This window comes from Pongo pygmaeus, chromosome 10 (assembly GCF_028885625.2).
Source record: "Pongo pygmaeus isolate AG05252 chromosome 10, NHGRI_mPonPyg2-v2.0_pri, whole genome shotgun sequence".
Classification (NCBI taxonomy): Eukaryota; Metazoa; Chordata; class Mammalia; order Primates; family Hominidae; genus Pongo; species Pongo pygmaeus.
Window position 1 is genome coordinate 66300523 of NC_072383.2, and position 24930 is coordinate 66325452.

General features: G+C 40.1%; 1 long non-coding RNA gene across 2 annotated transcripts in view; it reads right to left on the minus strand.

The window, feature by feature from the left end:
• LOC129009943 (uncharacterized) overlaps nucleotides 1-22039 on the minus strand; it is a 91287-nt gene extending 69248 nt beyond the window's left edge. For both annotated transcript variants that reach the window (XR_010122625.1, XR_008492885.2), the window contains exons 1-3: nucleotides 21736-22039; nucleotides 12542-12620; nucleotides 3786-3873 (exon numbers count right to left, since the gene is read on the minus strand). This is a non-coding gene — a long non-coding RNA (uncharacterized LOC129009943). The remainder of the gene's footprint in view (nucleotides 1-3785; nucleotides 3874-12541; nucleotides 12621-21735) is intronic.
• Between the last annotated feature and the right edge of the window lie 2891 nt (nucleotides 22040-24930).

Genomic DNA, 24930 nt, shown 5'->3' on the forward strand with positions numbered 1-24930 from the left:
TTAAGAAAAAGCAAATCTTTTGTCTTATTAAACTTTAAGAGGTGTCTTAGAATTAAATGCCTTGACGATGCAGGATGCTAATGGCCCTTTAATATCTTTAAGCAGCATATTTTCTACAGGTTTGCAGAAAACCCAAAGTATAACTGTGTGACAATAAATACAATAGGTCAAACAGTGATTCTTAATACCTCCAAATGCAGATGAAATACATCAAGCAAATGAAGAGCAAAACTGACACAGGCAACAATGATTCATTTCAATATGTAAAGGCCTGGCAGGGACTTCTATATAAAAGCGAGTCTTTAGCAGTCAGCACAAGAGTCTTTGATTCACTGCCACTAAACGATGGGAAGTGCCAGTTTTAACTCTCCCAATGGTGGGGACCAGGGGCTTCCGTCCCATTCTCCTGGTTCAAACTCTTACCTCTATCTATGTCCAGCAGTGTTGGAATGGGCAGCCCAAAATAATGTGCACATTAATTAAATCTTCAATAGGGATGGGTGGGAGGGAGCCTGCTGGGAGCCCAGATTGCTTTCATCCTTTCTAGGGAATATGAAGAGTTAAGACATTTACCAACCCAGCCTCTAAAAAAATAAAATCCCTCAAGACTCAGCCTTGCAGTGCTAATTGATTGATGTCATTTATAAGGAATCTAATAATGTTGAATAATTTATTTTAAAATGACAGATGTTGAAAATATAGAGTCATACTAATCTGGGTCTAGCAGAGAATACATTCATGATTATCATATATAATTTCATGTCAGGATTGAGTTTTTATGTTTTAAACAATCTTCAGGTATCTCATTTTAGTGCTTATATTAAAGTAAATTTAGGAAAAAGGTAATTTTGAACCAGTGGATAAAACTGGATCACAAATTTGTCATTCCTCAAACATATGCCAACCGCTGTGCTAGGTGGTGGGAGACATAGTGGAGAACAGAGAAATGGTCCTTGCTCTCACTGGGTTTCCATTCTAGGGGGGAAAACTGACAATAAATAAGTACACAAATATATAAAATAATTATAGATGGTGATTAACAAAAATTAACAGTAAATCTACTTTCAGTTTTCCCATCACTCTATCCATAGCTCTTTTTTGTTTTGTTTTGTTTTGTTTGAGATGAGGCCTCACTCTGTCGCACACACTGGAGTGCACTGGGGTGATCTCAGCTCACTGCAACCTCCCCCTCCCTGGTTCAAGTGATTCTCTTGCCTCAGCTTCTCGAGTAGCTAGGATTGCAGATGTGTGTACCACCATGCCCGGCTAATTTTTGTATTTTTAGTAGAGACAGGGTTTCGTCACGTTGGCCAGGCTGGTCAGGAACTCCTGAGCTCAGGTGATCCCCCCCCACCTCGGCCTCCCAAAGTGCTGGGATTACAGGCATGAGCCACCGTGCCCGGCCTATCCATAGCTCTTTGAACCATTCACAACAACCTATGAAACCTCAGTTTCATATATGAATACATATATCTTCAAGAAGAAGGATGATTTAACATTACATAATTTTCCCACCAGAAGAACTACACTATACTCACCTCAGGCTATTAAAAAATTTTCATTACTTTTTTTGTGTTTTACTGAATATTTTTAAATCCCTGGAAACAATTCACATCAAAATGCAAAGCCTCACAAATAAGTTCAGTTTCTCGCTATTGCTGAGGTCTCCTTTCCTTACTAATAAGATTAACACCTGTTCTTTCTGGTTCCTAGAACAAAGAGAAGAATAAGGAAGAAAATCACACTCCATCTTTGTAAGTATAACCAGTGCTAGCATAGAGGAGAAGAGGCATGGACGATAAAGCGATAAAGCTACTTTAAGAATGCAAAATAGCCCAGGCTCAGTGGCTCACACCTGTAATCCCAGCACTTTGGGAAGCTGAAGTGGGTGGATCACTTAAGGCCAGGAGTTCAAGACCAGCCTGGGCAATATGGCAAGATCCCGTCTCTACTAAAAATACAAAAATTAGTCAGGCATGGTGGCACACACCTATAATCCCAGCTACTCAGGAGGCTGAGGCTCTAGAATCACTTGCACAGGGGAGATGTAAGTTGCAGTGAGCCAAGATTGTGCCACTGCACTTCAGTCTGGTCGACAGAGTGAAACTCTGTCTCAAGAAAAAAAAAAAAAGAATGCAAAACGGTCCAATCCTCCTCTCTAGCCAGGAGACTGTTAGTATGGCCACCCTCCCTTCCCCTTGCCTCCGCACTTCACCTCCCTCTCCCCTTCTCTGCAGAGTAGCTGTGGGTTCCCTCCCAGCTTCCCTGTGAGCCTCCTCCTCCAGTAAACCTACTCTTCAAACCAGACTCAAACTCACTCATACCAGTGTGTCAGTGATTGATGACAGTAAGGATATTACCATTTTAATAAGGATGAAGGTCTTTAAGAAGTGAAACTCTAAGACTAGGGTCTGCAGCTCCAGTGAGTGATAGTGAGTAGTACATATTTAGTCATCCCTAAAGAGATCCTGACCACAGAATCACAGTCTCCTGGTCTAAAAGCCAGCTAGCACATAGGGTGCTGGCTGCTTCAGATGCAACTTCATTGTCATACACCATGGTCATGATTTACTATAAAGTAATGCTGTTTCCAATATATGATGGAGTGGCACCCAGAGCATCTGCTCAACTGAAAAACAAAAAAACAACAAAATCGCTGTAGGTACACTCGGTCCATCTTGGGTTATCTTCTTTAATAGTTTTTTAATATATTGAAATGTCCTCCATCATTGCACTATTTAAATTTCTGTGTGTGACATTTGTCTCTCCAGCTATAGCAGGGACTTTCTCCTAAATCAGCACATAGAAAATATTGAGAGATAGTCTCTTGACTATTAAGTATAAATTAATCTTTCCAGAACTCATTTCAAATGTTTTGTTCTGAATGCTTTTCACGTTATTATTAATAACAACAGCAATTATGTTTATGGGACATTTGCCAGGTATCAGGTGCTCTTCCTTAAATTATTCCTCATGCTCACAACAGCCTCCACATTAGTTATTATTACCTCTCTTTCTGTAGTTGAAGAAACTACCCAAGGTCACACAACTGCAGAGAAGCTCTCCGGCGTTTGTCTATCTCTCTTACAAAAGATGCAAAGGGAGTTTATCATGGGTTTTGCTCCTGAATAGGTATTGGAAGGGCAGGAAAAATACTGTATGCCTTGGCAATTCTACAAAACATATTACGGCACAAGGTTAAAAGATAGGCAACTTTTAAAGCCTCTGTGTTTTCTGTGGGATATTTATGAGTCTGGAGGTGAGTCAAGAATGAAACAGCCAGTTACAGAGTATAAGAACTATAATCAACACTATGGGACTCAGCAGAAACAGCTTGAACCGAAGAAAGAGCATTCCAATTTAGTCTCACCCTCTCCAGAGCAGGTAATAATAGAGCAACCAATTGGCTGCCAACCACAGGTTTAAAGCGTGTGATGTCAGGACCAGCCCTCCTTGGCAAATTTAATCTTGTTCCAGACTAATTTCTAAGTGTTCCTGCTTTATTGGGTAGTATTATTAACCTTGCTTTCATGGGATAAACCAGGGTTTCAGAGGAGGCCTGGGGGCGGCTTAAGTATGGTTCTCCATTCTGTTCCTCCCTTCCACTCTCTCTCCAACACACTGCCTGAACATCAGCCTGAGAATAGTCCTAATTACCATTTGTAGACTTCACCCCAATCTACAAAGTCTTTTCACATACCTTATTCATATAACCTTGTGAAATTGGTGTTATTAGTAGCCCCTTCCTAAACAGGAAGATAGCACAGAGAAAAGTTATGACTTACTCCAAATCACACTGCCCAGAGGGATCAGAGCCAGAAGTGGATCCAAGTTTTCTGGGTCTTCTGATTCAAAAAGAGATCAAATGAAAGCCTGCCAAAGAAAAGGTAGCACATGGTTATCCTTTGCTCCACCCCAGCGCTCTGACATTAGGATTAAAATTAATAATAATTTGTTGGATTATAATGGCGTCCTACCATTCACTCTACCCATCTCCAACAAAAACACACCTCAGTCCCACGGAGCTTTCCCTTTAACATCTTCCAGTTTAATTTCACTCATGGGCATTTATAGAGAGCATTGCTATCCAGCAGTTTCTATTTTCCCCCCTGAGGTTTATAGACAATGCACAAGTATTACTAAGTGTTAGATGCGTACATGAGAGAATAAATCTTCCTACATGTCCTGTGTATGCCTGAGATTGATTTTCACTGCTTAGTTATGAACTTCCTAGGGAATAGCTTTTATAAAACACATACATACACTGAGAATTTAGTGTACACACTATGGGCGATAGTAGCCATTCTTACTACCAAGATAGAAGCTCATTCTCAGTGAAAACAGGTTTCATTCACCTGAAGTGAAAAGGAAGAGAAGAATTTGAAATTACTGCAACCACTATTTAGATTGATGGTCAGTTACTCAAGAAACAACTATCCAATTTGTGGATTTCCTCTGTTCCTCCTGCTTATTGTCTGCTTGGCATTTTTCACTATTCATTATCATCTCCTGCAGAAGGTATTAGAGAAAAAGAGGGGAGGTGAGATTCAAAATAAAATTCCAGTAAATTATCATCAAGCACCTACTTTAAGCCAGATGCTGAGATAGGTACTGAGAATCCTAAATGAGTAATCACTGGCCCCTGTGAATAGGGTGCTGTCAGAAATGCTGCATTAAAGATATGTATAAAATACTACAAAACTCTGGTAAAAGAGTGATTCACCTGAAAAGGAGGGGAGGAGGTGAAGACAACAGGAAAAAAAGTGATACTTCCACTGGAACCTGAAGAAGTTGAAGTCCAGGAGGAAACAGATGAGTGGGGAAGAGAAGATAGGATGAGTGGGGGAACAGCAGGAGTGTGGGCAGCGGGGTTCAGAAGTGGGAAGGTTTCACTAAGGGCGGTGCAGGTGGTGACCACACATCCTGGTTTGCCTGAGTCAGTCCTAATTTATGGTCACTATGTCAGCGTAATTAATATAGCACCTCCCTTTACTCTCAAAAGTATCCTAGGTAATGAATTATATAGCAGTCTGTGTCAATCTGAGGCACATATGTCATCACTCTCCCCTCCTTTATCCATGGAAGACATTATTAAATTACCAAGGTACATTCCTGGCTAGGCCTGGACTTGTCTTCAAAATCCTACCGAAAATATCACTTCAGGCAGTATCACAGATTGGAATTGGACCTACATATGTTTTCCAAGCTATGGGCCATAGAGGTTGCAAAATGGCAACTCACAAGCCATATCTGAACTGCATTTGTATTTTATTTGACCTGCACAGGATTTTTTGCAATTCTGAGCCAGCATTTACTATCATGGGATATAACTCAGAAATTTGTATTTCTAACTTTACTTGAGAAATGGGAAAATCCAGTAACATAAGACCTGTATTCCACGTAGTGGAACAATTGGCTGAAACTAAATAGCAAATATTACCCTTTTGTCCAATATCTACCTGTTGTTGTCAGCCCCCAAGCTGGTCCCCACTGATCCTCATTTCCTGGTATCCACATTCTTGTACAGTCCCCTCTCATGCTGTATCAAGTTTGATATGTTTGGCCAATGGAATGTGACAGAAGTGATGTTATTCCATTTCCCAGGCTAGCTGTCATTCTGCCTTTCTTAGATTACTTGGCTCTGGAAGAAAACAGCTGACATGTTGTGAGGAGAGGCCCACATGGTGACAAACTGAAGCTTTCAGCAATCGCCATGGGAGTGAGTCTTTTTGAAGCAGAACTTCCAGCTCCATCCTAGTATTCAGATGATTGAAGCCCCCATCAACATCTTGACTGCAAACTCATGAAAGACCTGAGCCAGAACCACTCAGTTAAGCTGCTCCCAGATTCCTGACCCTCAGAAACCATATGAGAAATGAGCGTTTATTGTTTTAAGCTGCTAAGTTTTGGGGGCAATTTGTTACACAGCAGTAGATAACTAATACACCAACAAAACTGATTTTCTTATGATCTACTTGCCTCTATCAACTACTTTAGCTACCTGGCTCTCAAGACAGTTGAGGTTACATCCCAGCTCTACAGAAAGAAATATTGTTGATGGTTTTAAGCAAGAAAGTGAGAAGGTCAGATCTGGCTTTAGATGTATCACACTGGCATCTATGAGAAGAAGAAGTAAGAGAGAGGCTCAAGACTAAGTTTATTTCCTGAAAAACTCATAAGTAGACCTTGCAGTATAGCACAAGGGGGATGTGATATAGAACCATGTCTAAGAGACTAAGCTTAGACTCTAGGTCAGATGATATAAGTTCAAATCACCATATCACCACTGAAGGATCATATATATTTTAGTAAGTTACTTAGCCTTTTATTTCCTTAACTGAAACATGGGATTAGGAAGGCTTACAGCTACAAGTAACTAAACACCCATCTACTCATAGCTTAAATAAATAGTTTATTTTTCCCCTATAACTGAAAGTAGAGAGGTAGGCAGTTGCTGGGAATGATTCAACTGCTCAGAAATGCCACCAGGATTCCAGGTTCTCTCTAGCTTTCAAATCTGCCTTTCTTAGCAGGTTGGCTCATTGCCTTGTGTTTCTAAGGTGGCTGCTATAGCTCCAGCCATAACATTTCTGTCTTAGGTCATAGATTTAAAACAGAAAGAAGCAGAGGCTGGTCAAGAGCTTTGATCTAGCTATGTGTGTCTCATTTTATCAGGAAAGAAAAAAGCTTCCCGGAAGCCCCCAGCAGACTTCTGCTTACATCCCATTTGCTAGAACTGGATCACAGAGCCTCTTAGCAGTGACGAGACTGGGAACATGAGTATTTAGTTGAATACATTGATACTCCAAGCAAAATTGCATCCTGTCGGCAAGCAAGAAGAGAGGAGAATGAATATTAGATATTCAGTTGCCCCGAGTGATAAAATCGACTTCAGAATATTGATATAAGGGTTAAAGTAAGCTGATACATGCTTTAGGCTAACAGTGTTTGGCATGGAATTAAGTGTTCAATAGATTTTAGCTGTTGAAATTGCAATAATTCAGGCACAGAATATTCATCCTGGACTAGGACATGGAAAAGTGAATAATTTCGAGACTAAGGGACTTGAAAAGAAAGACAGATAAAATTATTGGTGGGAAAATAACTTTGGTTTTAATTGTTTTTTATTACCTTTCTTTCTCCTTTGTCTTATAACCACAGAAGTGGTCTGTTTATCACATCATCTTTTTTCTCTAATTATTTTATAATTGTGTATCTTTTGTTAGAATTTAAGTACTTTATTATTTTAAAAATCTAACTAAAGGAAATATAAACTTTGAGTTCTTTAATCTACTCAGTTAAAAAACCTCCTACAGTAACTTTAACTCTACATTCCAATCAGTAGCCTGCACAATTATATAATCACATAATGCAGAGCACTGTGACCTACTCTTCAGAAGATATTTGTTTTAGACATAGTTCACCTATGTGAAGAAGTAGAAATATTGCCTCTGGTCATGCTAAAATTAATTGCAATATTTAAGTCATGTGACATTTAATGTTTCTAGAACTAGCAGGTAGCATAGCTCCCAGAAACCCAATTGCACATTGCTGAACGTGTCTCAAGGCACTTTCAGGTGGATCGGATAATGGGTGGAACCACCACATACTTTTCAACCATGAACAATGATTCAGGGGCCAGGATTTAGAAACCATGGGCAGCTATGTAATTGCATAGTGTTAGAAACAAGACAGGTGAGTGATGTGGGATATAGGTCTAAAAGAAAAGGAAGGTTCTGAGTGTATACTCAAAATAATTGAAAGCAGGGTCTCAAGGAGATATTTGTATACCCATGTTCATAGCAGCACTATTTACAATAGTGAAAAGGTGGAAGCAGCCCAAGTTGTCAATTGACAAATGAATGGAAAAGCAAATGTGATATATATGTACAATGAAATATTATTCAGCCTTAAAAAGGAAGGAGATTTTGACATGATACATTCTACAACATGGATGAAACTGGAGGACATAAAGCTAAGGGAAATAAGCAAATCACAAAAAAATACTGTATGATTCCACTGATATGAGGTACTTGGAATAGTCAAATTCATAGAGACAGAAAGTAGAATGGTGGTAGCCAAGAGCTGGACAGTTATTGTTAATGAGCACAGAGTTTCAGTTGGGAAAAATGAAAAATTTCTGGAGGCGGATGACAGCAATGGGTAACAGCAATGTAAATGTAATTAATGCCACAGAACTGCACACTAAAAAATGATTACAATGGTAAATGTTATGAGTATTTTACCACAATAAAAAAAAATTTTAAGGAAAAAAAAAGGAAGAGAAAGAACTTGAATGTAACATCCCCACTTCACAAACTTAGCACCCCCCTCTTCCACCACCACCACTCACAAAGTCCTCTAAAAATCTGCTTATTAAGGGGAAAAGAAGGAAACAAAATTGGGAAAGAGCCTTCCAAACTCTTCCAAGATCTGAGCAGCTTCTTTTAGTCATTCTGTTTTCTTTTTTATTTTTCACAATAAATATGGAGTGCTTTTTGTTTTTTGTTTTTTAGACAGTCTTGCTGTGTTGCCCAGGTTGGACTGCAGTGGCACGATCTTGGCTCACTGCAGTGTCCACCTCCCGGGTGCAAGCGATTCTCCTGCCCTAGCCTCCCAAGTAGCTGGGATTACAGGCGCACCATCAGATCCAGCCAATTTTTGTATTCTTAGTAAATATGGGGTTTCACCATGTTTGTCAGGCTGGTCTCGAACTCCTGGCCTCAGGCAATCTGCCTGCCTTGGCTTCCCAAAATGCTGGGATTACAGACATGAGCCACTGCACCTGGCCAATAAATATGTATTATATTTGTAATCAGGGGGAGGACAAGGAAAGAATATTACGGCAAAGGAAGAAGTGGCATAAATTCGTCTTCATCTCTGGCCTGAGGTCAAGGCAATTCTTCCCTCAGCCTCACGAGGCTTGAGTTTTTGCTCAGAAGCATGAAATATCATTACCTTTACCTTTCATAGCCCCAGTTTAGGATAAACTCTGGGTCAGCAGTTACATGACTGACCTGGAATGATTTCACTCTGCTGCTGGCAGCGCCAGACTCAGGGGTGACAAACTGAAGTAAATGACTGTGTGAGCAGCTTCTGGTGAGACCAAATAGAAGAACTGCAGCAGATAACTTACACTTTTTCATTGTTTCTGATTAGATCTTTTCACATTTTGGTTTTTTTTTTTGTTTTTTTCTTGGAAAAGACAAGGGTGTCTCATCAAGGCTTTAGGGAAATGGCTGAATTTTAATGGAATTGAATTGGCTCCCATGGTTATCTAAAGGAGCTGTGGTCGTAAAAGTTAATTAAATTAGATTCATTTGCATATTCAAGACCATTCCCTTCCTTCACTTTAAAGGCAGAGAAAGAAAATTTGTCCCGGCCTCCTCACTGGGATTATGACACACAACATGTCCAGATCACTCTGTTTGTATGCTGGAACTTAGTCGGACTAGCAGGCTATTTTTTAAATCCTTTTTCCTAGCTTGTATTCTCCACATTTTAAGGTAAGTGTCAATACAAACGTTGAATTGATATGCATTGCAGTTCTTGCTTTGAAATATAGAATAAATCCTTTAGAGAAAGAGATTGCCGTGCTTAAAGACTGAGGTAATTTTCTAAACAAAAGGTGAGTTCAGAACACTAAGTAGAAAATGAACTAGCAACATTTACAGGCACAAGACTGTGTAGAAGCATTTTGCATTTGTGTGTGTATTGGAAACAACGGCATCTATAGCTTTATTTATTATGGGTCAGAGGAACAGAACGATTGGACCCTAAGAGGATGTCTAGTCTACCCTGCTGCCTGGAGTAGGCCTAAAATAACTGGCTAAAATGGAACTCTGGCCTGTTTCTGAAGCCGCTAGGGAAGGTGTTTCCACAACCTTCCTCTGTTATCCGACCCATTTTTAACAATCCTTAATATCATACCAGAAAACGTTGCCTTAATATCCAACCTATATCCCCTCTACTGTTGATTTACTGTTTACTCTCACATGCATACAATGCAAATGTGAGCAGTCGCACTCAGCCCCTCCACCCTGCTCATTTGCATATTTCTTTGGAGTATCAACGAATGCCTACAGATTAAAGGGAGTGTCTACCCTACTTCCTTCAGCCACACATGCCTGTTAATACAAATAAGGGTATATCATTATTTTCATTCTTCCATGAGAAGACAGGGTTAATTTATATTTTTTCTTTAATGAACACAAATGTGCCAGACAGACCCTATGCTGGGTTCTTGGGAAACAGTGGTGGACAGGACAGACCAAGATCCTGCCCTCATGCATGGAACTCAGACATAATACAAATAATTACCAGTATGACGAAGACTACAAAGAAGCATAGGTTACTAAGAAATTACACAATAGGCTGAGCTAACATAGGCTGGGAGGATAGGAAAGCTTTCTAAACAAAGCCATGTTTTACCTGAAACCTGAAGAATAGGAATTATCAAAGTAGAGAAAGGAATTCAAGGTAGAAGGAACAGCATATGAAAGGCCCCTATCATGAGAATGTGGCGTCTTCGAGAATTGACAATGAAGTTCAGACAGCAGGACAAAAGTAGCTGTGATCAAGCTATGGAATCTTCAGACATTACTCACTGTCCACACTTGCTTGGCTGTGACTGAAACCTAATGCCTTGGTCCTGCTTTGTACAATTTTAGAACTCTGAGCAACTGGATGCTTAGCGACAAGGATTAGGCACCTGGAGTAACAATGGACTAAAAGAGGCCTCATTTCAGCGCTCAGAAGGCCTGGAATGTTCCAGTGGCCTCAGTGAATCAGCATGGTGTTGTGCAGCGTTGGTGAGCTCATTCCCAGAGTATTCAGGTGCTACACAGTCTTCAGCAAGTCACACTTTCAGGGTCTCCGACCTCACTTCTGTAAAGTGAGGAGGTTAGATATGGGCTTTTCTAACTCACCTTCTAGAATCAGTTAGCAACAATAGTCCCTATACAGTTCTTAAGTGGGTCACATTATTACTGAGCTAACCTACATTTGCTAGTGGGCGGAGGGGATTATTCAGACAGCCAGCAGGCCTGTCTCCAATTTGCTTTTTTGTTTTTGGTTTGTTTTTTTTTATTTTTTTTGGTTTGGTTTTTTAGTATTTTTTTTATCATGGTAAAATATAGATGACATAAAACTTACCATTTTAACTATTTTTAAGTGTACAATTCAGTGGCATTAATTATACAATTACAATATTGTAAGCCATTACCACTATCTATTTCTGAAAATGTTTCACTCCAATGCACTTTTTTTTTTTTTTTTTTTTGAAGACAAAGTCTCACTCTGTCTCCCAGGCTAGAGTGCAGTGGAGCGATCTTAGCTCACTGCAACCTCCGCCTCCCAGATTCAAGCAATTCTCCTGCCTCAACCTCCCAAGTAGCTGGGATTACAGGTGTGTTCCACCACACCTGGTTAATTTTTGTATTTTTAGTAGAGACAGGGGATTCACAATGTTGGCCACGCTGGTCTCAAACTCCTAACCTCAAGTGATCTGCCAGCCTCAGTCTCCCAAAGTGCTGGGATTACAAGCGTGAGCCACTGCGCCCGGCCCAGTGCACTTTTAAAATAATCTGGGCAAGTTCTACAAGGATCCTCACAACTCATGAACCTGGCTTTCTATCATGATTCCTGATTTGGAAATTGAGAAATCAGGTACTGCTCTTAAAGCAAACAGGCTTCTTACTCCCATTGTATGAAAATGAGTAAAAAGGGAAAAGATAAACTATCGAGTAAACTGCTGAGTAAATGGCAGTTAAATCCCCCTTTGCCTCTGGAGAAGTCACCTTGTTCAAGATCATAATGCTTAATAACCCTGAGACCTAAAACAGATAAAGGACATAACAAAAAAAGGATACCACAGACCAATATCCTTCATGAACACAGATGCAAAAATCCTCAACAACATCTAGCAAACTGAATCCAACAACACATCTAAAAGATTATATGCCACAATCAAGTGAGATTCATACCAGGGATGCAAGCCTGGTTCAGCATATACAAATCAATACAAGTATTACCTCACATCAACAGATGAAGTACAAAAATCACATGATCGTATGAATAGATGAAGATAAAGCATTCAGCTTCACATCGTGATAAAAACTTTAAATAAATTAGGTATGAAAGGAAAATACCTCAACGCAATAAAAGCCATATGTGACAAACCCACAGCTAACATTAAACTGAGCTGGAAAAAGCTGAAATCTTCTCCCCTAAGAACTGGAACAAGACAAGGATGCCCACTCTTACCACTCTTATTCAATATAGCACTAAAAGGCCTAGCCAGAGCAATTGGGCAAGAGAAAGAAACAAAAGGCATCCAAACTGGAAAGGAGAAAGTAAAATTGTTCCTATTTATAGATATGATCGTTTGTATAGAATAACCTAAAGACTCTACCAGAAACTTTTAGAGCTGATAAATGAATTCAGTACAGTTGCAGAATGCAAAATTGTGTTAGTCTGTTTTCACACTGCTGATAAAGACATACCCAATACTGGGAAGAAAAAGAGGTATAATTGGACTTACAGTTCCATGTGGCTGGGGAGGCCTTAGAATCATGGTGGGAGGTAAAAAGGTCTTTCTTACATGGTGGCAGCAAGAGAAACTGAGGAAGAAGAAAATGCAGAAACCTCTGATAAACCCATCAGATCTTGTGAGACTTATTCAATATCACGGAATAGCATGGGAAAGACTGGCCCCCATGATTCAATTACCTTCCCCTGGGTCCCTCCCACAACATGTGGGAATTATGGGCAATACAATTCAGTTGAAATTTGAATGGGGACACAGCCAAACCATATCGTTCCACCCCTGGCCCTTCCAAATCTCATGCCCTCACATTTCAAAACCAATCATGCCTTCCCAACAGTTCCCCAAAGTCTTAACTCATTTCAGAATTAACCCAAAAGTCCGCAGTTCAAAGTCTCATCTGAGACAAGGAAAGTCCCTTCTGTCTATAAGCTTGTAAAGTCAAAAACAAGCTAGTTACTTCCTAGATACAATGGGGGTAAAGGTATTGGGTAAACACAGTTGTTCCAAATGGGAGAAGTTGGCAAAAAAAAAAGGAGGGGTGTTACAGGGCCCATGCAAGTCAAAAATCCAGCAGGACAGTCAAATTTTAAAGCTCCCAAATGATCTTCTTTGACTCCAGGTCTCACATCCAGGTCACACTGATGCAAGAGGTGGGTTACCATGGTCTTGGGCAGCTCCTCCCCTTTGGTTTTGCAGGGTACAGCCTCCCTCTCAGCTGGTTTTATAGGCTGTTGTTGAGTGTCTGTGGCTTTTCCAGGAGCACGGTGCAAGCTGTCAGTGGATTTAACATTCTGGGGTCTGGAGAACAGTGGCCTTCTTCTCACAGCTCCACTAGGCAGTGCCCCAGTAGGAACTCTGTGTGGGGGCTCTGACTCCACATCTCCCTTCTGCACTGCCCTAGCAGAGGTGCTCCATTAGGGCCCCGCCCATGCAGCAAACCTTTGCCTGGGCATCCAGGCATTTCCATACATCTTCTGAAATCTAGGCGAAGGTTCCCAACCCTCAATTCTTGACTTCTATGCATCCACAGGCTCAACACCATGTGGAAGCTACTAAGGCTTGGGGATTCCACCCTCTGAAGCCACAGCCCAAGCTATATGTTAGCCCCTTTCAGCCACGGCTGGAGTAGCTGGGACACAGGGCACGAAGTCCCTAGGCTGCACACAGCACGGGGACCCTAGGTCCAGTCCATGAAACCACTTTTTCCGCCTGGGCCTCTAGGCCTGTGATGGGAGGGACTGCCGTGAATGTCTCTGACATGGCCTGGAGACATTTCTCCATGTTCTTGGGTATTAACATTAGGCTCCTTGCTACTTATGCAAATTTCTGCAGCTGGCTTGAATTTCTCTCCAGAAAGTGGGTTTTTCTTTTCTACTGCATTGTCAGGCTGCAAATTTTCTGAACTTTTATGCTCTGTTTCCCTTTTTAAATGGAATGCTTTTAACAGCACCCAAGTCACCTTTTGAATGCTTTGCTGCTTAGGAATTTCTTCCGCCAGATACCCTAAATCATCTCTCTCAAGTTCCAAGTTCCACAAATCTCCAGGGCAGGGATAAAATGCCGCCAGTCTCTTTGCTAAAACATAGCAAGAGTCACCTTTGCTCTGGTCCCCAACAAGTTCCTCATCTCCATCTGAGATCACCTCAGCCTGGACATTATTGTTCATATCACTGTCAGCATTTTTGTCAAAGCCATTCAACAAGTCTCTAGGAGGTTCCAAACTTCCCCACATTTTCTCGTCTTCTTCTGAGCTCTCCAAACTGTTCCAATCTCTGCCTGTTACCCAGTTCCAAAGTTGCTTCCAGATTTTTGAGTATCTTTTCAGCAACACCCCACTCTCAGTACTAATTTACTGTATTAGTCCATTTTCATGCTGCTGATAAAGACATACCTGAAACTGGAAAGAAAAAGAGTTTTAAGTGGACTTAAAGTCCCACGTGGCTGAAGAGGCCTCAGGATCATGGTGGGAGGCAAAAGGTATTTCTTATATGGCAGTGGCAAGAGAAAATGAGGAAGAAGCAAAAGCAGAAATCCCTGATAAACCCATCAGATCTCGTGAGACTTATTCACTATCATGAGAATAGCATGGGAAAGACCAGCCCGCATGATTCAGTTACCTCCCCCTAGGTCACTCCCACAACATGTGGGAATTCTGGGAGATATAATTCAGTTGAGATTTGAATGGGGACACAGTCAAACCATATCAAAAATTAACATACAAAAATCAGTAGCATCTTTATATACAAACAACAAACTAGCTGAAAAATAAATCAAGAAAGCAACCTCATTTACAATGAGTACACACACACACATTCTACCTAGGAATACATTTAATCTAGGAGGTGAAAGACATCTACAAAGAAAACTGTAAAACAGTGATGAAAGAAATTAAAGGGGACACAAAAAAATGAAAAGACATTCCATGTTCAGAGACTGAGAAAATTATTATTGTTAAATGACTGTACTACCCAAAGACATATACAGTGCAATCCCTATTAAAACAGCAATGACATTCTTCAGTGAAATAGAAAAACACAACACTAAAATTTTTATGAGACATAAGTAATCCTAAGCCAAAGTAATCCTAAGCAGAGGAATAAAGCTGGGGACATCATACTACCAGACTTCAAAATATACTACAAAGCTATAGTAACCAAAATGGCAAGGTACTGGCATAAAAACACACACATAGAACAATGGAACAGAATTGTTCACTGAGAACAATTCTGAGGATCCAGAAATGAATCCATGTATCTATAGCCAACTGCTTTTGACAAAGGTACCAAGAATATTCATAGGGGAAAAGGCAGTGTCTACAATAAATGGTGCTGGGAAAACTGGATATCCATATGCAGAAGAATGAACCTAGACCCCCACCTCTCACCTATACACAAACCAACCCTAAATGAATTAAACACCTAAAAGTAAGACCCAAAACTATAAAACTACTAGAAGAAAATAAAGTGGAAATGCTTCAGGACATTAGTCTGGGAAAAGACTTTATGAATGAGACCTCAAAAACACAAGATACAAAAGCAAAAATAAATAGAATTATATCAAACTAAAAAGCTTCTGGGTAGCAAAAAAGAAAAACAATCAACAGAGTGAAAAGACAACCTACAAAATGATAGGAAATATTTACAAACGATTCATCTGACAGATGATTAATATCCAGAATACACAAGAAACTCAAACATCTCAACAGCAAGAAAAAAAAATCCAATTAAAAAATGGGCAAATGATCCAAACAGAAAAGATGTACAGTTGGCCAACAAATATATGAAAAAATGCCCAGCATCACTAATCATCAGAGAAATGCAAATCAAAACTACAATGAGATATTGTCTATCATCCCAGTTAGGATGGCTATTATCAAAAAGAAAAAAAAATAACAAATGCAGGTAAGGAGGTAGAGAAAAAGGAACTTTTTTTTTTTTTTTTTGAGACAGAGCCTTGCTCTATCACCCAGGCTGGAGTACAGTGGCAGAATCTTAGCTCACTACAAACTCCGCCTCCTGGGTTCAAGCAATTCTTTTGTCTCAGCCTCCCTAGTAGCTGGGATTACAGGCACACACCACCATGCCCAGCTAATTTTCATAAAGGAACTCTTTACAAAAAAAACTCTTTATGGCCACTATGGAGAACAGTATGTAAGTTCCTCAGAAAACTACAAATTGAACTACTATTTGATCCAGTAATCCCATTACAGGGCATTTATCCAAAGGAAAAGAAATGAATATATCATAGAGATAGCAGCACTCCCATGTTTATTGCACCACTATTTACAATAGCCAAGATAAGGAATCAACCAAAATGTTTAACAACAGATGAATGGATAAAGAAAATATGGTATATATATGAGATGAAATACTATCCCCCCATTACAAAGAATGAAATCCTGTCATTCATGGCAACATGGATGAAACTGGCAGACATTCTGTTAAGTGAAATAAGCCAGGAACAGAGAGAAACACCACGTGTTCTTACTTATGTGCGGAAGCTAAAAAATGTTGATCTCAGAGAAGTAAAAAGTGGAACAGAGGTTACCAAAGGCTGGGAAGAATAGGCAGAACAGGGGGATAGAGAAAAATTTGTTAAAGAATACAAAATTACAGCTAGATAGGAAGAATAAATTCTAGTGTTCTGTGACACTGTAGGATGACTATAGTTAACAATACTATATTTTTTCAAACAGCAAGAAGAGAGGATATTGACTGTTCCCAACACAAAGAAATAATAACTGTTTGAGATGATGGATGTGCTAATTACCCTGATCTGATCACTCTACATTGCATGTATCAAAACATCACTGTGTACCTTACAAATATGTGCAATTATGTGTCAATTTAAAAATAAAATTTGTTAAGAGATGATTCTAAGATTTGAGGGTCTAAGACTCCAGGATTTTAGGACTGGTGAGTGCTCAGGTGCTGAGATCCTCACACATGAGTCTTTGCTGCTAGGAAAAGGTTGTCACAAGGCTCCTTTGGCTGGGAGTAGGTTATCCTCTTCCTGCCCACCTTCCCTGGTGCTGTGTGAATGTAGCTCTTTGTGGCTTAGAGAATGTACATTTTTATTTTGCATTTCCAATGTCACATACTTACCTTATCGGCATGTTCCAGTTTCCAGAATAAATATTTGGAGATGAAAAATAAAGATCATAATGCTTAATACGCCAAATTGACTGAGCCCCATCTATGTGCCTAGCACTAAGCTAATTACTTTGCACATGTCACCTTTTTTACCTATTACATGTATGTAATATTACTCCCGTGTTACAAGTATAGAAATAGGCTGTAGTAGAATCTGACTCCCAACCCAAATCAGTTTGGCTTTACAATTTACAATTTGGCTTAACCTCTATACTTCACTGCTTTCCCAAAGACAGCTACAGGGAAACCTGAAAATAATGAAAGAGAAAAAAAAAAAAAAAGGCAAAAACTGGCCAGGCCCAGTAGCCCTTGTCTGTAATTCCAGCTATGCAGGAGGAGTGCTTGAGCCCAGGACTTAAAGGCTACACGCAGTGAGCTAGGATTGCACCACTGCACTCCAGCCCAGTAAGACCCTGTCTCAAAAAAAAAAAAAAAAAAGGGAAAAAAAGGAAAAAAGTGACCCTAGGTTCACACTGTTCAGCCTCATTCAGATTTGTGACTGGTTTTGTCAGGCACCTTCTAGCACCATTTCAGTGTTTCCCCTCTCTGGTCCATAGAATTGATAGTATTTACTGCTCTAGTTTTCAAGGATGGCATTTACTTCATTAAGTAAATCAATTACTTCATTAAGAAGATCCTTAGAGCATCAGGGGGCTCAGCAGTAAGAAAGGGTTAACAGCAGTAAGAAAGGGTTAACAGGGAAGGGCTGAGCTCCCACACCGCAGGTGGTGTCAGAAGACCAGGAATAATGAGGCTGGGGAATGCCCACCCTCCGGAAGCTTTTCTGCACATCTAAATAGAACAAAAAGTAAACGTTGACAAAAGGAAACTGTCAGGTAAATTAATTTGAAAAGTGCAGGTTTTGTTTTCTTTTCCTTTCAATGGGTGAGAATTCAAAGCATAAGGCAGGAGAACGAGTTAAAAATAGTATGACAGTAGCCAACTGATGCTTGTACAATAGAAAGGGCATCATGGGTTACACAAGAGGATTGTAAAAAATGTGCAAAAAAATAAGAGGACAGGAGCAGGAATGGCTAGATCAAACACACTAACACCATGGGATCTTCAAAGATTCAAAATATAACCACGTTGTGACATTATAAAATGACTATATAGGATTCCAGAACATGAAGGTTTTTAAATAAAAATATTTGTCCCTTGGGGTAAAGTCAGACATTGTTATCTTGGCTTGCATAGCCGTCTGCGGTTTATCTCCCAAGCCTCATCCCTTCTACTGCCATGAACGACAACTTTGCAGAACCTCCTGAATTACTTTCATTTGTTGTCAGACCCTCACTCTTTCTTCCAGGCCCTTACTTCCCTTCTCTGACATCTAAGTTTAGGCAGGGTCTCCTAGTTACACCTTCTGACAACTCCATGCTAATGTATTATCCTATAAATATTAGATAACATCTGTTTCCTGCTAGAGTCTACTCTCCAAGGGCAGGGTCCATATCTGCTTTGTTTATTGCTATATTGTCAACTATGGTACAGTTATGATAATTGAATGAATGCTGGTGGACATCTGGGTTCCAAACTGTCCAACTGCATGATATATAAGGCAACAATTGCTTCTTCAGTTTATGTATCAGTCAGGGTTTGACATGAAAAACAGAACCAGCAGAAGATTTTTGTTTGTTTGTTTTTGTTTTTTAATCTATCCATTTATTTTTTACAAAGAATTATCTTACACAACTGTAGGAGCTGGCTAAGCAGGCCTGACATCCACAAGGCAGGTAATCAGAAAGGGAAAGTCATAAGCAGGCTAGACTACCACAAGGATGAGCTCAGTGATGAGGATGTCATGCAGAAGTCAGGGCTCTTTTTCATGGAGCTGTACACACACACTTAACCCAAGAGTCAGTGAAATTGGAAGTAGATACATCTGGAAAGTAAAGGAATTGTAGACTAGCTGCTGCTTCACACCAACAAGGCAAATTAGCAGATCAGCAACAACATGAGTGTTTTTGTCCCGAAATGTAGAAAAGTTCTACAACTTTCCTTCTGCTCTACTACTTGGAATATCTGACCTCAGGGAGGGTATAGATCAAGCTTATCGAAACCACTTTATTTTGTAGTTGTTGTTCTGTTTTGTTTTGTTTTAGGCTTTTAGCAGCCTGAAGCCATAGTTTTCAGTTTCCATCTCTAGTAATAAGCAGAAAAGAGGGATGAGGAAGGGGCTTTTCTGGCCCAATGAGAAACAGAAACTAAGAACCCATGACTGTACTCTCTCCCTTGGACACCCCTGGTCCAGACTGTCTTTTAAAAAGCTTTTAACTGATTAAGTCACATAGAATAATATCTCTTTTGACTAACTTAAAGTCAATTGATTAGGGACTTTACAGCTGCAAAATCTCTTCACAGCAGCACCTAGATTAGTGTTTCAATAATTAGGAGAAGGTAGTGTGTGCTACAAAATAGCTGCTGCCTCACTTCCATCTTCCAATTTTTGCAGGAGACTCTCCCTTGTAGACCACCCTAGTCAGAAACATATTAGAAAGGGAGCTCTGGGGGATGTGATTTATCCAAGCCAAAGCAGACACACCATGAAACCATCACAGGTCACATCATATAACTACCTCTTTAACCTTGAATGAAAGAAATTAATAAAAGAAACCAGTGATATTCAGAAGTAGGGGGAACCACTTTGTTATAGAAATAGTGCTGATTCTGCAGATGCAAAGGAAAAGAGCAAATCTGGATAGGAGGGCAGGGCTAACAACCTTAGAGGAGCACGCTTCCAAGAAGTAGAGGAGGTATGGGGAGCTCTTACAGCCAAAATGGAAGTGATAAGCATGTATTCCTATCAAAGATGGGGAAATTTCATTCCAAGACAAGCTGGAATGTTGGTGTTTACCAATAAACACTTGCTAAATGAACTGATAAATCAATGAACAAATGAATAAATGCTGCCTGAAGCTTAAGCCCTGTGCTAAACTACAGAGGTATGGTGATATCTTAGTCTGTTCAGGCTACTATAACAAAATACCTTAAATGGGTAATTTATAAATAACAGAAATGTATTGCTTACAGTTCTGGAGACTGGAAAGTCTAAGATCAAGGTGACAGCAGATTTGGTGTCTGGACTTGCTCTATGCTTCAAAACTGGCGACTTCTTGTCATATTACCAAATGGCAGTAAGGGCAAGGCACCTCTTTAAAGAGGGCACTGTGATGGTTAATACTGAGTGTCAACTTGATTGGATTGAAGGATGCAAAGGATTAATCCTGGGTGTGTCTGTGAGGGTGTTGCCAAAGGAGATTAACATTTGAGTCAGTGGGCTGGGAAAGGTAGACCCACCCTTAATCTGGGTGGGCACCATCTAATCAACCGCCAGTGCGGCCAGAATATAAAGCAGGCAGAAAAATGTGAAAAGGCTAGACTGACCTAGCCTCCCATCCTAAATCTTTCTCCACTGCTGGATGTTTCCTGCCTTCGAACATTGAATTCCAAGTTCTTCAGCTTTGGCACTTGGACTGGCTTCCTTTTTCCTCAGCTTGCAGACAGCCTAGTATGGGACCTCGTGATCGTATGAGTTAATACTACTTAACAAACTCATATATATATACATATATGTATATATATGTATATACGTATATATATGTATATATATGTATGTATGTATATATATATATATATATATATATGCTACTAGTTCTGTCCCTCTAGAGAACCCTGACTAACACAAGGCACTGATCCATGACTTAATCACTTCCCAAAAGGACTCACTTCTTCATACTACCACATTAGGTATTAGTTCCAACATATGAATTTGAGGGGGATACTAACATTTAGATGATAGCAGGTGGTAAAAAAGACACATTGTCCTTACCTTATGGAGGTTCCCTAAGGGTGGAAGGGGTGGAAGATATACAAGGATTAAACAGTTCAAGCTACAGGCCAAGGGTTCTCTTAAGAAAGATGGCTTGACTGAGACAAAGCAAATTGGTGTTCATCAGTCTTTTCGTGGGTGCTAGATACTTCCTTGTTGCCATTTCTGCATTGCCAGAGTCACACACACACACAGAACACAATAGACTTTGTACAGCTTCCAGTGCAAAATTAGAAACCAGAGCTGAATATCTAGTTGACAGTGACAATATGGTTATTATAAAAGCCTAAGTATGACATGTCTTGAATAATCAATGATTGAATCATGTGCCTTTAAGCTTAGCTTATACCAAATGCCTCCAGGAAAGGTTATAAAAAAAAAAAAAAAAAAAAAAAAACTCAGAATGTACTCACTGGCTTACAGTGATTGAGTTATGCTGTGGGCTATGGTAACTTCTTTGCAGTGCTAAAAATAGATGAAGGGCAGATCAGTCACCCTGGGGAATTTTATCTGCCTCATTTATGCATCCAGAGATGCTGCTTACATAAAGCCGAAATAAGCACAACCAAAAGGGAACCAAGGAAGACGAATAAAAGGTGATGATTCAAATAGAAAAACAAGAAAGCAGTCAACAGCAAAGATCAGGACCAGTCCCTGTTGTAAAGATCTGAACAAGAATTCGGCCTGTGAAGATGGTACAGTACCTTTAACTTTCTGATATCTTCTGAGAGGCAAATTTAGAAACCTCTTCCTGGAGAAAGCCACAGCCTCCAGCTGTTCTTGCTCTACACATTCAGGCATGGACCCTTGCCATAGCCTCTCAAGGATTTACACTTCACACTGGCAGAGCACTCTCTCACTCCTCCTGGAGATACTGGCTCCTTCTTGACCTGCAGGCAGAGCACCAGAACCATGTAAAAATGTGACTCAGGCAACTCACAGATAAGCAAAGACCTCCAGGCAGAGCACCAGAAAGTCAATCAAGAACCATGCAAAAATGTGACTCAAGCAACTCAGAGTTAGGCAAAGAAACTGAAAGTTTCAAGAGTTCCCCTTGGCCAAGTTTACACCAAAACATTTTTATTGTGCGAGTGGTTTTTAAAGGAAATCATTTATCATAAGTTTGCAGAAAAGGTCTGCTCCTTGTCTCCAGTTGCCATGGAGATCGTCAAGGGGTGGCTGGAGGTGAATCTAAGAGACTGGAAATTCAGTTCATGGTCAAATCCATCAGTGTTTTAAAACATTCTAAAAAACCCAACAGCACCATCTGTAAGGACTGCATCATTTGCGAAATTTCTTGCTAAATCAGCTGGCCAAATGCAAAGCCAATTGCTTTGGCTTCTGTACAACACCATGCTGCAGCCAGGAAGTATTTTAAGTGGATAATGAGTAGTCTCTTCTCTCAATGACTACGTTCAAATAACATCGACTGCCTGTAATATGCAAAGTTCCTAGTCAAGGCTGCCTTAGAAACTCCTGCCCCTTAGCTTGAGGCTTTAATCTTTAGCAGGGAAAATATCCCTCTTCTCTAGTGATGTTTAAGAAATCAATTCCCTAGCAATGGCCAGATACACTTTCCAGCTCATACACAACATGTAAAACTGCACACACACAGAAACACCCAAATGCACACCATTCATACTAGTTCTGAGATACACAAGGCTTACACGCTGCATCCAAGAATGGCTGCCAAGTTTTTCCTTTATTTAGTTATAATACCTCCTCTAAAATTATTTGGGGACCCAAAATGGCCTTTTTGTGTGAGGAAACACACATAAGAAATACCTCTCTGCCTTTTTCCCCTGAAAAATATAGTTATCTATGGAAAATGTGTGCGCTCTCTCTCTTTCTCTCTGTCTCTCAGATAAAAGTGGCAAAGCAGATGGAAGCTCCTTCTGTGAAGAAATCAAATTCTATACTCCTTATATCCAACCTCCATTACTCTATTTTTATCATTTAAGTTATATAGTAGATATGCAATAAATGCTTTATTATTTCACTTATTAAGTTGGCTTCTCCCTCAAAGTACTTTAGAACTTTGGTACCCAACAGCAGCTCTGGGATCATGAGCTTATCAGAAATGCAGACACTCTGGTCCCATCCTAGCTCCCCCCGTCGAATCAGAATCTGCATTTTAACAAGATTTCTAGGAGATTTGTAAGCACATTAAGGTTTGAGAAGCACTGTTTTGGAACACACCTTGATTCTTTTTTTTTTTAGTTTTGCTTTTTTTTTTAGACTTAGGGAATACAAGTACAGTTTTGTTACATGGATATATTGTGTAGTGGTGAAGTCTGGACTCTTTGTGTACCCATCACCTGAATACTGTACATTGCACCCAACAGGTAATTTCTCATCCCTCATCCCCACTCCCACCCCACCCTCTTATCTTTTGGAGTTTCCAATGTCTATTATTCCACTCTGTATGTTCATTACACCTTGATTTTTACACATTACTATTAGTCTAGTAAGTTCTCTCGCTCTGCAAAGATCATGTCTTGCCATGGGGGACACTTTTCTAGAGGATGGTAATTATGAGCTGACGCTGTTGGGCACTAACCATGTGCCAGGAGTGGAGAGGGCACATAGTTAACATGAGAAAGATTTACTCAGTTAGTAAAAGGTGGAGGTAGGTTGGAACTCAATCTGGCATCTGGGTCCATGTTTTCCAGGTGCTGCTTCCCTTATTGGGCCCCTGCAGGGTGGAGAACGGTCCCACTTTCTGCAAGGTGTTCGACGTCCCCATCTACCACACACTAACTGCAAGACACCTTCAGAATCCTGACAACCTAAGAACTGCCCCCACATTTCCAGACACCCATGGGAGTGGCGCCGACCACACTAAGAACCACAGTGTCTTGTGTTCATACAGTAATTTTGAGAAATTAGTTTCCTGGGATTTGTTTCTTTCTTCCAGTGTTTAATCAAATAATAAAAATCCTTTAACGTTTTACATGTTATTTTTCACTTCAATAGAAGGCTATCGCTATTGAGGGCCTGCTCTATGCAGACTAAAAGATAAGCTCCTTGCCTCTAGCCACTGACAATCTGGTTAGAGAAATAAGGCCTTAGTAGATGCAATAGCTAAGAAACAATTCAAGGCACTATAAGATTAAGTCCAGAAATGACCAGAAAGACCTAGATTTATATTCTGGCTTTGTGCCGCTTACTAGTGTGAGCCCAGTGACATTCTGTAAGCCTCTCTTTCCCTACCTGTAAAAGGGCGGTATCATTAAACAATGCACATAAATGGCCACCACAGTATGTAAAGCATGAGATATACTTAATAAATGTTAGCCATATCCACCAATCACCACCCTCTCTGAATCAGGAAGAAATAGGACAAAAATGGGATAGAGAGAGGATGTGCGTAAGAGAATAGACAGCATTCTGGGCAGGAGGCACAGCCAAGCAAAAGCGTGGTGTCAGTAATGTGCATGCCTGTGGCAGAAACTTACAGGACTCTCAGACTGGATGAAGTGAAGGGTTCCAGTCGAAGAGTTATGAGAAGTGAACACATTAAAGTAAAGATAAGTTTGCATTTGTTATGTGGACATGGAATCTCCTGGGGATTTTTGAATTTCTTCAGTATCACCACTTTCAAATACAGAAGAAATGCAAACCTACACAAAAGAAAATGAAGCAGCCTTCTAGCCATTCCCCAGGGCTTCCCACACCAATGAACGTGGATGCATCTATTACCAATCAACGTCTTTAAGAAGCCTGAAGAAATAAATGCATGGCACTGCTGTGGGACATATTTTTAATTCTTATTTAAGTTCAAACCTGCCATCTAATTTATTTTCACTTTCAGTAAATGCCTTTTAAGCTTCTCAGACTTGAGCTAAGTCACATAGCTGATAAATAAATAGGATAAACCTACAGGAATACACTTAGTT